Here is a 13,399-nt window from a genome sequence, read left to right as displayed (position 1 = left end):
CTCTCATTTTATCCATCTGGGACCTTCTGCAGTCACAGAAAAATGGGAAGGATATTTCCCCAAAGTAATTATGTTACTTAAGTTATATTCTGTTATACTTTAAGGTGTCTTATTAACACCGTATGTGTATGTGCTTGGAATTGCTTCCTGTCCTCATGGAATCAATGACAAAAGATCTGTTTCTTCCCACAGAGCAGGAAATCAGCTCTAGAATTTAAAGCTTCTTCAAATACAGGAGGTCCTTAAAATTAATTCTTTTGAAAAAATATGTCACAGCCCCTTCCTCCCTTTGCATCAGATGATAGAGCTGAACAGGTATAATGTGAGGAAGAGGAAGAGAAAAAAACACAAACATGATGCAGCCTGTAACAGAGTAGTGCAGAGTGCAGTTCTTGATTAAGCCACAGGTCTTCCAGAAGCTTCGTGAACATTTGAAGCACAGCTGATTTTCAGCATTGTTCTTGCTACCATGGGGCACTTACTGAAAGCCATCATTCTTCCTTGTGGATATTATATTCCTCCAAAGCTAGAGTTAAAAATCTTTTGGAGGCATTTAGTCACAGTTTGGTGCCAAGGTAACCTGGGAAACATGAAAAGTTACAGCGCACTGAAGTCTCGCAGCTGTAGCAAACAAAAGAGCTTTGTTAAGTAGGCAGATCTGTGCCATTTAAATGGACCACTGCCAAGGAGTCAGGCCTAGTTAACTCAATGTGTTTTGAAATGGAAGGAAGCAGATAGGAAAGTTTCCAAGTTTTAAATTTAGCATTTTAATAGATACATTAACTTTCTTTTTAATTGTTCCAGTTCGTCTGCTCGAGAATGCAGCAGTGAAACAGGCCACCTTCACCAGACGTTTTGAAGTCATTAGCCTGATACCGTTTATCAACTTGCACAGTGCTGGCTGAGAGCTGGCTGGGTGATGGCACGGTAGAGAGCCTGTGGTGGGAACATTACTTCTCCAGAGCAAAACCAGGGAATGGAGAGTGCAGGTCATTCCAAAATAATTGTCATAAAATCTTTATGATATGCCATGTCTGGTACAACAGACATTCCTAGGATTAGATTGGGAGGTTAGAAAAATACTCTTGGACCTATTCCTTCAAATATATAAGCCAAACTTCAGACTTGATCCTTCCAAGTTTTGAGCATGCTGACCTTGATTCAGCAAAGCATTTAAGCATGCGCTTAACTTAAAAATGAGTGGCCTTATTCATCTATATTGTTTAAGCAGGTGACATCAGACATTTCAAGACTGAGCCCCAAACTGCCACTGCTGTGACACTCATTTGAACAGAAGCTACTTACTGTGGGTTACAGTAGGTACTCAGATGATATTCACTGTGCTTGAAAGTTTGGGCTGATCCTGGTCTGATGGTTCAAGCACTGAGACTTTCATCAGCACTGTGGGTAGCACAAGCCACAAATGGGAATAATGCCAATAGAAGTAACAGTAGGTATAAAGTTTTTTATAAAGCAATAGCGTATGAATATTTGAGTTGATTAAGTCCAATATCAAATTCATAAAAATGGGTGGTAAGTTTATCTTCTGAGTACCTGAGGGCCAAGCAGATGGCTTTCACAGTACTGTCAACCACGTTTCTCTTATACTGGTTTCAACTCAGTAAAGGGTGCCCATGAGTTGAATTTTGATCCTTAAACCTACCCAAGTGGAAGGCTAGGTGCTGGTGCCTGGATACGGATGCTGCCAGACACTGAGAAACAAACATGTGATGTTTTTCTGGCAATGTGACCAGTGCAACTATCTTGGAGATATTTTAAAGGTGCACAAACTGTGCACACATGTATTTATCCAGCATTTTGTACTCAATGCCTTTTGTAATGATCTCTGAAGTTCCTTTGCATTTTTTTGACTATGATCAGGCGCTGAGCTGTCATTTTCAAAGAAATATCAACAAAGTCTTCAGTATCTTACTGAAAAATGTCAATGCTTTGTAAAAAACAGATCTCTGTGCATGTGCAGGCTATGGGGTTTTTTTCCTATTTACATTATTTTCTCTTCGTCAACTTTTAATTTCATCAGCTACTTTATTGTCGTCTCTCAGTATTTTAAAAGTCATTATTAACAGTTTTATATATATCCTAAAAAATTCTGTCTTGTATAAACTTCATTGTATCCCTGCTACTTCTAACTGTTAAGAATTGAAACCTATTCTTGATGCACAATTAAAAGTTTCTGATTATGCATATTGTTCAAGCTATGATTTTTTTTTTTTTTTTTTTTTTTTTTTTGGAGAGGAAATTACTCATTTGGGAGGAAAAAAATGTTGCCTGGCAAGTTGATTTTAATTAGTGGACATAAGGGAGGTGTGGTGACCAAAGTTGCATCATTACACAATAATTTGGCTGAGGGCACAACTGTCTGATTTATGATATGAATGCTGGCTTTGTGTTTGTGATGCAAACATACCAAACATACTGTGTTAACATGTATAGCTTCTGAATACATGGGCGTTACAGTTTTGGACAAGTGTTATTGGCAGTTCAAGTTCACTTTCTTTTTCAGTCATTTCATCTCAGGTGAGCGGTAAGCTCTTTCTGTATCCCTTCTGTCTCAAGGTGGATTTTAGCAGATAACTCCTCCCTGCAGACTCTTCTCATCCAAGCAAGCCTCATAGCACCAAGAGCTAATTCAACCTGTGGATGTGGAGAGAGGAACACCCTGAGCATACCTGGGATGGGATTTGGCATGCAAAAAAGCCAAATCACTTTTTAGTTTATGTAAGTTTGGTCATGCGATAAAAACTGGATATATCCAGCAACAAGTTCTTGGCTACTGCTGCTTTTTTTACAGAATTGTTGTTAGTCTTTTCCTTCCTTAATAAGGCATAAAGTGTTCCTAGTTATGCTGGTTGGGATTTTGAACGTTCATTGTTTAGGACTTTCTCTGAGAATGTGGAAAATTACTAGGTAATTGCCCCTCTTGCTTTGTTCAGGGAGTCAAGGGTATAGATTTCTTAAATCACAGGAGACTTAAATCACAGGAGAATTAAATCACAGGAAAAAAAGCAGTAGATCCCTTTAGAAAGTGAAATCTTAGGTATCGCAATGCCTAATGTCCCTTCAAGAGGAGACCATTTGGTAGCTCCATGCCAGAAACATGGTATGTACCTGTTAATTTCTGACAGAGGTGCTTAGGGAATACAACAGTGGTTGTTCAGGGCAGGCATGCATGTGATCGTAGGTGGCGGCTTGCCAGAGGATCCTTATAGCTTGGGCAGTGTTTGAGGAAGGTCCTCACTTGGAGGCTAGAAAGCCCATTACAGGTGGGAAACAGTGGTGTGAAAGAAAAAGTTCATTACAAAGGTTTTGCTTTTTAAAAGGCTTTGATCCCCTGTGTTCGTGTAAAGGCTGCCTAGCTTTATAATGTTATCATTTAACTGGTTCAAAAACAGGCTTTGAAAAAACCAAACTTCTCATTTAGGTTAATGAAACACAAAGTGGTCCAGTTCATGCTGTACCTTTGCTGTTACTATTGTTTCAAAGCGGCTCTCTGGAAGGCCAGAGTGCAGGCAACTGCCTGCCTCTGGCACACGATTTTTCTTTCTTCTGTAGGTAGTAAACCAATCTCAAGAAAACTTTCTGTTATAAAGACAGAATCATACATAAAACAAGCTTAAGTTTCTGAAGAAATTTCCAGAATTTAAAAAAATTTCTATTTTTTCTTTCCCCCCGTTGCTTTCTACCTCATACTGTGTTTTAACTCTGAACATTCCTCCTGGTGAATCTGAATAATAGGACACCAGCATTTGTAACATGCTTGCTGCTACTTCGTGACTTACTTCCACTTATGTCCAGGAGCTTGCAGGAATATTCCTATCAAAGGTATATATATGCACGCACGCAGACACGTAGACAACTTCTGTTGTTTAAGCACTCATTTATTTTTCAGGCATTACAATTTAACAGACAGAGTCTACCAACGGACTTCTCTGTTCATTTTAATTCTTTTTATGTAGGAGTCTGGGTTCTGAAATCCTGTCCTGGGTGCTAGAGAAGTTATTTCAAATTCAAATATACCAAACACAGAACTATTAATTGTTTCCAACTTTCTTTGTTAATTTATCTTGCTAGGTTTTCAGGTCAGACAAGGCCTGAGCAATAGAGGTTGGATATAGCTATGAACTTTCCTCATAATCAGAGACCTTTAGGTCCAGTTTAGTTTTTTCCTCTATTAATTAGCAAAGGCAGTGGTATGTAGAGAAGAGCTTGGATTTCTCCAAATCTTATTTCTGTACGAACATTGTGAACTAGCTGCTATACTCCTCCATGGCAGCAGACAGTGATACTGTTCAAAAAGAATTATGACGTCAGTAAATGTCTGGAGAGATGAAGAGTGTGGTAGGTGTGGGAGAGCTGTTTTGCTTGAGTACTATGGGCTGATACATCCCAAAGAAATCCATACCACACAGAAAGCCCTCCTGCCGTACATTTAGGTGGCTTTAAAACTACGGGTGAACTATTGCAATCATTCAGTGTAGCTGGTATGATTGGTACCTCCCCCCCCCCCACCCCCCCCACCCCTTTTCCGATACATGTCTTTTCACAGTGTATGTCATACCAGGTAAAGAGGAGTCCATACCAGGCTGCAGTTCAGTCAGTCTTCCAGATGCGGAGATGACTAATAGGGAATTACTCTGTGAAATTCAAAGGCCTGAATGCCCCAAAATGACAGCTGAGCCGTCAATGCTCATTTGCATGTTTATTATCACAAACTCACTAAACAATATCTTCTTTAAATAAAGTGACAGGAAGAAAGCGCACCGAGATTAGTCTGCATGTGCCTTTAGTTTAAAGAATGAAATAGGAAGGAGAAGAGGCACCAAGAGGGCCTGTTTAGCCTGCTTTTGCATGGAAAGGGATGCAGATAACTCGAGGATGCACAGTGATCCTTACTGAATATTTATGTACTATAGGATGGCAGGCAGGAGATAGGTGTTGCTGTGGGAATCAGACCTTAGGTGGCCAGGCACCAGCCAAGGATTAATATCTGCGCATAACATTCAGCAAGTGCAATGTGTGCTGGAATAATCCAATAATCCAGACAACTCTATGGAAAGAAACGGTGCATCAGCTTAGACTAGCATGTAAATTATATTAATGTGCTTGGCAACCTTTATCTATTTGCTTTTGATTTTATAATCAAGTACATACCTCTGTCCCTCGCTAGAGGCTTTGCCAGATGCCAGTGTGTCCTGCAGCAAGAGGAGTTGGCCTCTGTCCCCTTGGATTTGCAGCACCAGTAAGATCCTCCATAGCTCCAGTGTGACCTGGGCTTTGCTTGAGAAGAAAAACTACTTCCCAAGAGTTCTGGGCTGGCAGGTAACTGTGATAAAAGTGTTCCTTGTGGTAACTAGAAAGGGAGGGAAATAAGCAGAGGGTGCTGCAGCTGAAGTCCCAGCATCGCACCGTGGCAGGGGGAAGAGCGTCTGGTGCATCTGGCTCGGGTGTAACAGTCGCACCGCAAGCTGCAAATGGGAATCCCTGGGCTGTCAAAGGGGATTTAAACTACTGCCTGCTTATAAAGTGCTCATGCTGGAGAACATAGACAGTGACAGTAATGAACAGATGGGAACAATTTAGTGTCCTAGGCTTCTAATTCTAGTCCTAATCGAGATGGTTTAGCGCTTCCGAGTTTATAAATTTAGCACAGTAAATAAATTACATTCTCTAGTGCCAATAAAAGATTATTTCTTGGCACATATTTATTAATGTTTGTCAAGTCTAATTTTAAAATACAGATGGCACGACTTCCATTACTTCTCTGAAGATTGTTTCATACTCTGTTAATTTTACTGTCTTGGAACTTTTCCCAGTGTGTCACAGACACCCTGTTGTGTTTATTTTTTCTTTTACTATAGAGTTTCTCATCTAATTTAAGATAAATTTTTTCTCTTTGAAGTTTTTACATTCTTCAGATATTTACTTGGGTCACACTCCCTAAAGGAAGCCTGTACCTTCCCTATGTACTGCGCACCTTATGATTTGTCCCAAGAATGCACAGAATTTATGATGCTCATCTAATGAATATCCTTTTGTTCTTGACTAGCATGTTGCTTTATTGCCTTGAAAAAGGTCTTCCAGTATTGCTTTAACCAAGGTCTTCCTATATTTTGATACTGTGTGATTTTTTTTACCTTTGAGTTTTTTCTATAATTTGTGCCATTTACAAAACAAAAAGCAAGGAAACAATTTTTGTAAACTGCGTAGTCATTGGCCCTGTGTAATTGAATGTCGGAAACATGTTTTAGGGACTCCTATTTTTGCTTTTCAGAACCACCAAAGCCAACAACAACAAAAAAAGAAACACGTGTCACCGTGCTGCTGCCTGGAGTGGAACATCACAGTAGTGAGTATACTGCCTTTTTAATGTTTACAATGATATCACCGATGCTACCTATGACTTTTCTTACAGATTGTGGAGGAAGAGAACTTTGCATTCCTTAGCACAGGAAAGAAATGCCCATTGGGTGTTTGCCTGAGATTATGCTGCACAATAGTTTTAGTGATATTTCACAATGTGTTTGCTGTAGATACTCCTCTTGTAAAACCCCAACTCCCTCAAAACCAATTACTGCAACTAATGCTTAAATAAATCCTTAATGCATCATTTCATTAAAAAATAAAACTCTACATAAAATGTTTTTTCAAAAAGTAGCTGTGAGAAAAGCAGCCTTCCTTGGAACTGCAAAGAGAAATACTGATCTGGGGAGAAATTAGGACATGTTTTCCTTGAAGATGCCCATAGAGCACTTTTTAAGTGAAAGCATGAAGTGTGTAAGTTTTCTTTAATGACTTTTAAAACATCATTTAGTAGTAAAAAAACCCCCTAAGTTGCTAAGTAATAACAGTCTTGCGTATAAAAGTACTTTAAGGTTTCTTCATATTTAAAAAATGTGAAGGTAAGTTTGTAATATCCTAACATACAAACAAATTGGTATTGAGATGTTCCTCCTAGGTTTCCCACCGAGGACAGAGTGAAAACTCTTTGAGAATTACTTAGCAATACCGTAAGTTATTATCCTACTTTTGAATGTAAGAGCTAGCTAGCACTTAAACACCAACCACTTTGATAGCCAGAAGTGGTGCAGGTTCATCATAATGTTCAGGAGAGTCCTCCCTATGATTTTGGCCAAATTTACTGGAATCCAGGGGATTTGCACTGGTTTTGCCAGAAGAGAATTTCTCCTGTGCTTTTACGTTATCATCCACAGGGATATGAAATTGAAAATGCACTCCATATGTAGGTATGTTACTGGAAGTGCTCAGAGTTAACTATTTACAAGTGGATGGTTTCTCTCCACTGGCACTCTGCTCGCGAAGGCACAACTGCACTTTGGATCCTGCTCCCTGGTGTGCGGAGGCTCGCTCCTCCTTGCCCTCTGGCTCAGGCACGTTTTGCGCTCCCACAGAGCTGGCGCAGGCAGTGGGTAGCTCCCACTCTGAGCTGGAGCTTTGAGAGGTCGGCAGAGATCTTGGCCTGAGAAATACATCAGTACTGACATATTTGAAGATGACTTCTTTTGGGCTGTATTCCACTGTAGAGTTGCTTGTTTACTTTCTTTTAATACAAACTTTCTGCAGCAAAAAAGAGCTGTAATTTTTGGAAGTTAAATTTCCCTGCCAGTTTATTAGGCTCACGTTTAATACAAATTGCACACAAGATACTTGTAAAAGGTGGTTTCCAATGGCACACATTGAAGGTGGGCACCCCTCTTCTGAAGGCTGTCAGTGGTAGTTAGACCTCTCCTTTGGAGCTTTGAAAGCATCCCCAGTATGTTTGTTTGGGCTACCCAAATGCCGTGATGTTTTATTTGTAAGCGTAGAGTGCATCTAAACAGCAATTCCTTTATTCAGGTTAAAGCATTGATCCAGCACGTGCTGGAGATTCAGGTGGGAAGTCACGCATTAACACTGACAAAAACTTGATTTTTTTGAGATACCCTTTTCTTTTTCAGAAGAGTAATTAATTCAAGCACAAATTATATCTAAATTCAAAGGCACATGCAGCCCATTTTACCGAGAAATGGTAACACTTGAAATGATTTTTTATGTCTATTCCTCCAAGGTTAATAGTATTGTTTCCCATATGAGCACACACGTAGAATTTGTCTTACAGTTTGAAGAGATCAGTAACACTCCTCCTCTACTACTATTATTATTTGAGGTTTTACATATGAGTACTCAGTGGGCCCCCATCCTTGGGGAGAAAATTCCCTTACTGCAGACTTAGATTTTTACAGGAGAAAATTCTCATAGAAAAGCACTCTGAAATGATTTTACCACTCATATCTTTGTCTTTTATTAATTCTCTCTGGGACCTAAAGAAGCTGGAATTACTAAAATAAGAGAACATGATAGCTTAGCATAGCAATCCCAAATCCTCTCTGCACCTTTCTGGAAGTGAAAAATTGGTGTCAGGAAAAAAATCCTGAACACCTTATGTACAAACCATGCTTCTAAAAGCTTTTTTCTTTTTGAAGCAGAGGATTAACTTCCCCTCCTCCCCCCCTCTTCTTTCACATCTTGTCCTTCCATGTTTCACCAGTACTAGGGAACAGTCTATCAGAATTTGCGTTCCTTCTCCCTCTGCTACTACCCACTCCTGAGGAAACCCTCGATGTGACTTGCAGACTGAGCTCCCCGAGCTGTGGTCTCGCAGCCACATCAGCCCTGCCATGGCATCGCCACATGATCTTTCGGCTGCTGGCTTGGCCCTTGGGATCGTGCTGCTTGGGGCTGGGGCTCTGTTTGGCAGTAAAGCTCAATCAGTGCAACCAAGCGCAACTAAAGCAATGACAAGCGGGTTCCCCTTGCACAATGCTTCATCCGCTGGTGAATGAGTCGCGGCTCCGAACGGGCAGCCTCCTGGGTGGGAGCTGCCATCTGGTTTACCTCTGCATGGCAGGAGGCCAAGCCTAAAACCTCTGCAGTTTCTGAAGTGCCTGCCACGCAAAATAACCTCCCGGAGAAATGAGCCGGCTGAGCATGGGAATGTATACCTGCTCGCTCTGAAAGTCCTTGCTTGTCCTCAGCCACAGAATATCTTGCACCCGTTTGACACGGTTCATAACACACCGAGGGCGTCGATGTGCAGCCAGCCAGGCGCACCACGTCAGGGACACCGTGTCCTGCTTTGGGAACATGGCTGCTGGTGCTACACGGCGCAGCACCCGGCCAGGCTCGGGGAGGCAGCTCCCTCCACTAGACCTGTTCCTGGGGCTGTTTGCGGGGGGCTCTTGCATTCACCTCTGAGTGCCTACCACTACCAGACATGACGGCTGTCCTTCAGGCTGCCACAGACAGACAGTGTTGGGTCACACAGGAAGCAGCAACACTTCACCAGCAACAATAAACCTTTCCTTGTTGGTGACCTGCTCTCCTGTTTTTGAGTTTCTGTGCTACCACAGGCCTTGCAGAACAGGTTCCCCGTGGGCAAGGCCAAGGTACAGCCAGTTGTCAGGCTGGTGGCTGCCACCACAGCCCACGCCGTGGCTCGTGGGGAGGCACTGATGTGTGCTGCTGATGCTGCTCTCTGCCAGCATGTGCTACTGGGCTGGCCAGGACCTGGCAGCCGCGGCTTGCCTCCCTGGGACTGCCCTTCCATAACAAGGGCCCTTCTCCTCATCTGTTAGCAGCTGCCATATCACAACCGAGTTGCATGGACAGGCATGATGGCAAATGCTGTCACAGACACCAGAGCTCAGTTTGCAAAAGCTACGGAAGACTATTTTTATGGGAGCGCTGAGGTCTTTTGTGGTGGGATTCATCTCTCCTGACTTTCTGTTGTCAAAACCTGTCTAGCCTTCTTTCACGGACATATCGGGAGTTCATTTCATCTCATACCTAAAGTAAGTATCTAAAACAGACCAGACAACTCGCACCTTTGGAAATGCTTGTTTTTTCCTCCTCTGACTATAAAGATTAAACTGATTGAGTGGCTCATCTGGAAGTGTCTGCACTGAATCCATGCAGTGCTGCCTCGTAAGTGGATCTTACCACCCGTGTGTGACAATCTCAGGAAGTGTCATACCCTCTATAGATATTGTATTCTTTGTATTCAACTTTAAAATACACTTATCGAAGTGCTGATGGGTTTTTTCTGGGTGTCTCATTTTGAGAACTGTGCCTCCTCTCCTAATAGACAATGCAGTTACCTTTCCAACAGACTTCTGTTACGCCACCTGGTTGCAGGCTGACAGCCTGCAATGGTAAATAGGGGACCCATTGCTGATGTTCATGTATGTTTTTCCCCAAAATTTGCAATATCATCACAGTTAAAAGCAGTCCAAATCCAGGTTGTAGTATATGTAAATTTGAAATTATCAGATGAAGCAAATTCTGATTTATTCAGTGATATTCTGGTGAATGAATCTAAGAATTTTAAAGATTTAAAAAAAATTTAAGGCATTCAAAGATAACTAGAAATGAGCTGCGTTTTGATTTGCTCACTGAGTATCTGGTGACAGCATAGAGTCCCACTGGCAAAATAGAAAAATTGAAACTTTAAATAAAGACCATAATAAATCAATAAATATATAATCATCACAGTAAACTTTGTAAAATTCTATCAAGCAAAATCCAACAGCAAGTGTGAATATGGCGGATAAAATGAATGTCTGCAGTTAACTACCAAGCTTCAGGGGAAAGTGAGAACTTGCATATTTATGGACTTAGCAAGTTTACTATTTCTTTGAGCTTTCATGACTAAATAATACATTTCCCTGTATTTCACTGAGTTAATTTAATCTTTAGCAAATCTCTTAATGTATTTTTATACAGAAAACGTTAATCAAGGCTTTTCATAAAAACATTGTCAAAGTTTGTATTTCAGGAGTTTACCTTTCGCTGGAAAAAAAGGGGATGGTGGAACAATGCTTTTTCCTTCCAGAGTTCCTGAAGTAATTGGAGTAATAAAACTCTTTTTTTTGTATGTTTATAAATCACTAGAATACTCCTTTAATTAGATGTGAATCTGATTTTGTAATTCAAGTTTCTGCAAAAATGAGCATTGTGCTGTTACATGCAACCAGAAGACCAAAACCTGTGTCTTGAGACTGTTGAAAATGCCTGGAATGAATTCTGGGTCAGAATCTTTCCTTGTGCTGGCGAGTTCTGCTCTAGAGGAGACATGGATTAGGTGGGTTTGCACTCTATATGTGCCCTGTTGGACATGAGAGCTGATTTTCTACTTGTGGTTGGTTAGGATGTGAGAGCTGGGCTAGCTGTGGGTAATACGCTCGCTCTTTTTGTTTAGCCAGCCTGTAGTCAGATTGGAGGGGTAGCTGTGTCATCCCACATCTCCTATTGGCACCTGCAGGAACTGCTTGTGGTTGTGTTTAATAATCCTGATTTATAATAGGCAGGGAATTTGACGGGAGGCTGTGATTTCCTGAGAGCATCCACTTCTCTTTAGGTCTCCACAAGGGTAGTCCTCTTGCACCTCTGCATTAGGATTATGATACAGAGGGCCCATATCAAAAACTGGCAGATGTCAATATGCACTTCATGCCCTTTGAGGAGCTAAGTCATCCCTTAGAATGTCTGCTGACCCTCATCAAAGGCACCAAGAAGTGCAAATTACTTGAGGTTGCAGGTAAGACTCTTGGAAAAACTGAGCCTGCTCTCTCAGGGCTCTTGTACATAAGCCGAGCTACTCCATGGCTGTTGGGTGGATGGTAGGAAGTCCCCTCTGGAGAGGTGTTTAAAGCAGCTTTAGTAGACTTTAGGAAAGAAGAAAAAAAAAAAAGAGTGAAGAAAACAAGTTGTTCCTCCCAGGAGAGGCTGGCACCACTAGCATGCTGGCAGGTAGGCTGCCAAAGTAATGACAACACGAGAAACCTGCCTTCTTTTGCAAAGCTTTTGTATCAGTGATTGTGGGAAAGTTTTGCAATCACCGTAAGAAGGAAATCCAAGGTTTAAAAAAAATGCAGTGGAGTGCTCCACTTCTTGGAATAGGCAGCGCTTTTGCTGTGACGTTGTCCTGGCTTCAAGCCTGAAAGCCCTAGGACACGGGAAAGAAACAGCCTGATGCCGCAGTGACTCAAAGTAAGTTCTCTCTCTCTGCCGCTCGCTGTCTCCCCCCCACCCTCCCTTCCTGCTTCTTTCCATTTGTTTGTTTGTTTGTTTGTTTGTTTAATTGTTAGGTGCTAGTGCAGGACAGACTAGGCTTTTTGTACGTCTCAGTGGCACTAAACTTGAAAGAGATTATGTAAAGTGCAAAGGTACAATTCTGCAGATTAGATTTTTTTTTTTTTTAAAAGGATAACCACTGTGGACAGTGGGATGTTTTATCCCTCCATATAAAAACTATTCATGACCATTAATTAATTTTTAAAAATTGTCATAAATTAAATCTTGTATTATTTTTCTTGCTTAATTTAATTTTAAATTCCACCGGTGTCAATGATTCACTGGTTTGCCAACGTTCAGATTTTTATGGAGTGGTTATGGAAAACGTTATTGTTTCATTAGGCATAAGAGAAGTGTTTATACAAGTTAACATTTTCTATAAGTTTAAGGTAGATTATTAGGCTGGCAGCATAACATTAAACATTGTGAAAAGAAAACCATGTCACTGATTCAAATACTGTTTATTTAACTGAGTCAGATGTTTCATGAAGTTAATCATCAGCAAAATACAAACCAATAAAGAATTTGCTTTAGAGAACTCTGTCTTTCAGCTCCCATCCTGTAAAGATTGGGGTAAATCTGAATTCACCATACTTCAATTATCTATAACTTCTTTATTCAATGTTTTTTCATTTGTGAGCTGCTGAAGATGGTCTAAGGAAGGTTAGGTACCTTTAGAAATTTCATATGTAAATCACTGAAATATACATGTGTTTGCTTTTCGTAGTCACTTTTGGTTGGTCCTACTGGAGTAGGATTTGGAACTAAAAACTACAAAATTTAAGTCAGAGTGCTTATGAGGCTTTATATCTCTTTATTAGACATTAGTGCCTATTCACAATCATTAGGAATAACTTCCGGGGGGCTGTTGGGTTGCTAAGAGAGTGTTGCCCTTTCTGGGCATGAGTGGACATTTCTCAGAGAGTCCAGATTGCTCCTGGGCATCTTGCTTGGGAGAACTGAGCTCTCCAGACGAACAGAGCGACCTTGGCGGATTAGCCTGTGACCCTGCCACAGCCCCCGCTGCCAAAAATCCCTCACAACTCTTATATGGCCTCCACTCATGGCTCAGCTGGCCTCTGGGTCCTGCAATAGGGTAACTTTGAGAAGTTCCCAGAGGAATTAAACGAAGTGGGATTTCTAAGATCCTACTGTCTTGGGGGCCAATTTATTGACCTACGTTCCTCTATATTCCTCTAATACATGTGTCAATGTATATTGGAACTAACTGATTTCAGTACTACTGCAC

This window comes from Pelecanus crispus, chromosome 1, assembly GCF_030463565.1.
Source record: "Pelecanus crispus isolate bPelCri1 chromosome 1, bPelCri1.pri, whole genome shotgun sequence".
Lineage (NCBI taxonomy): Eukaryota > Metazoa > Chordata > Aves > Pelecaniformes > Pelecanidae > Pelecanus > Pelecanus crispus.
Note: the sequence above shows the minus strand (reverse complement) of the source record.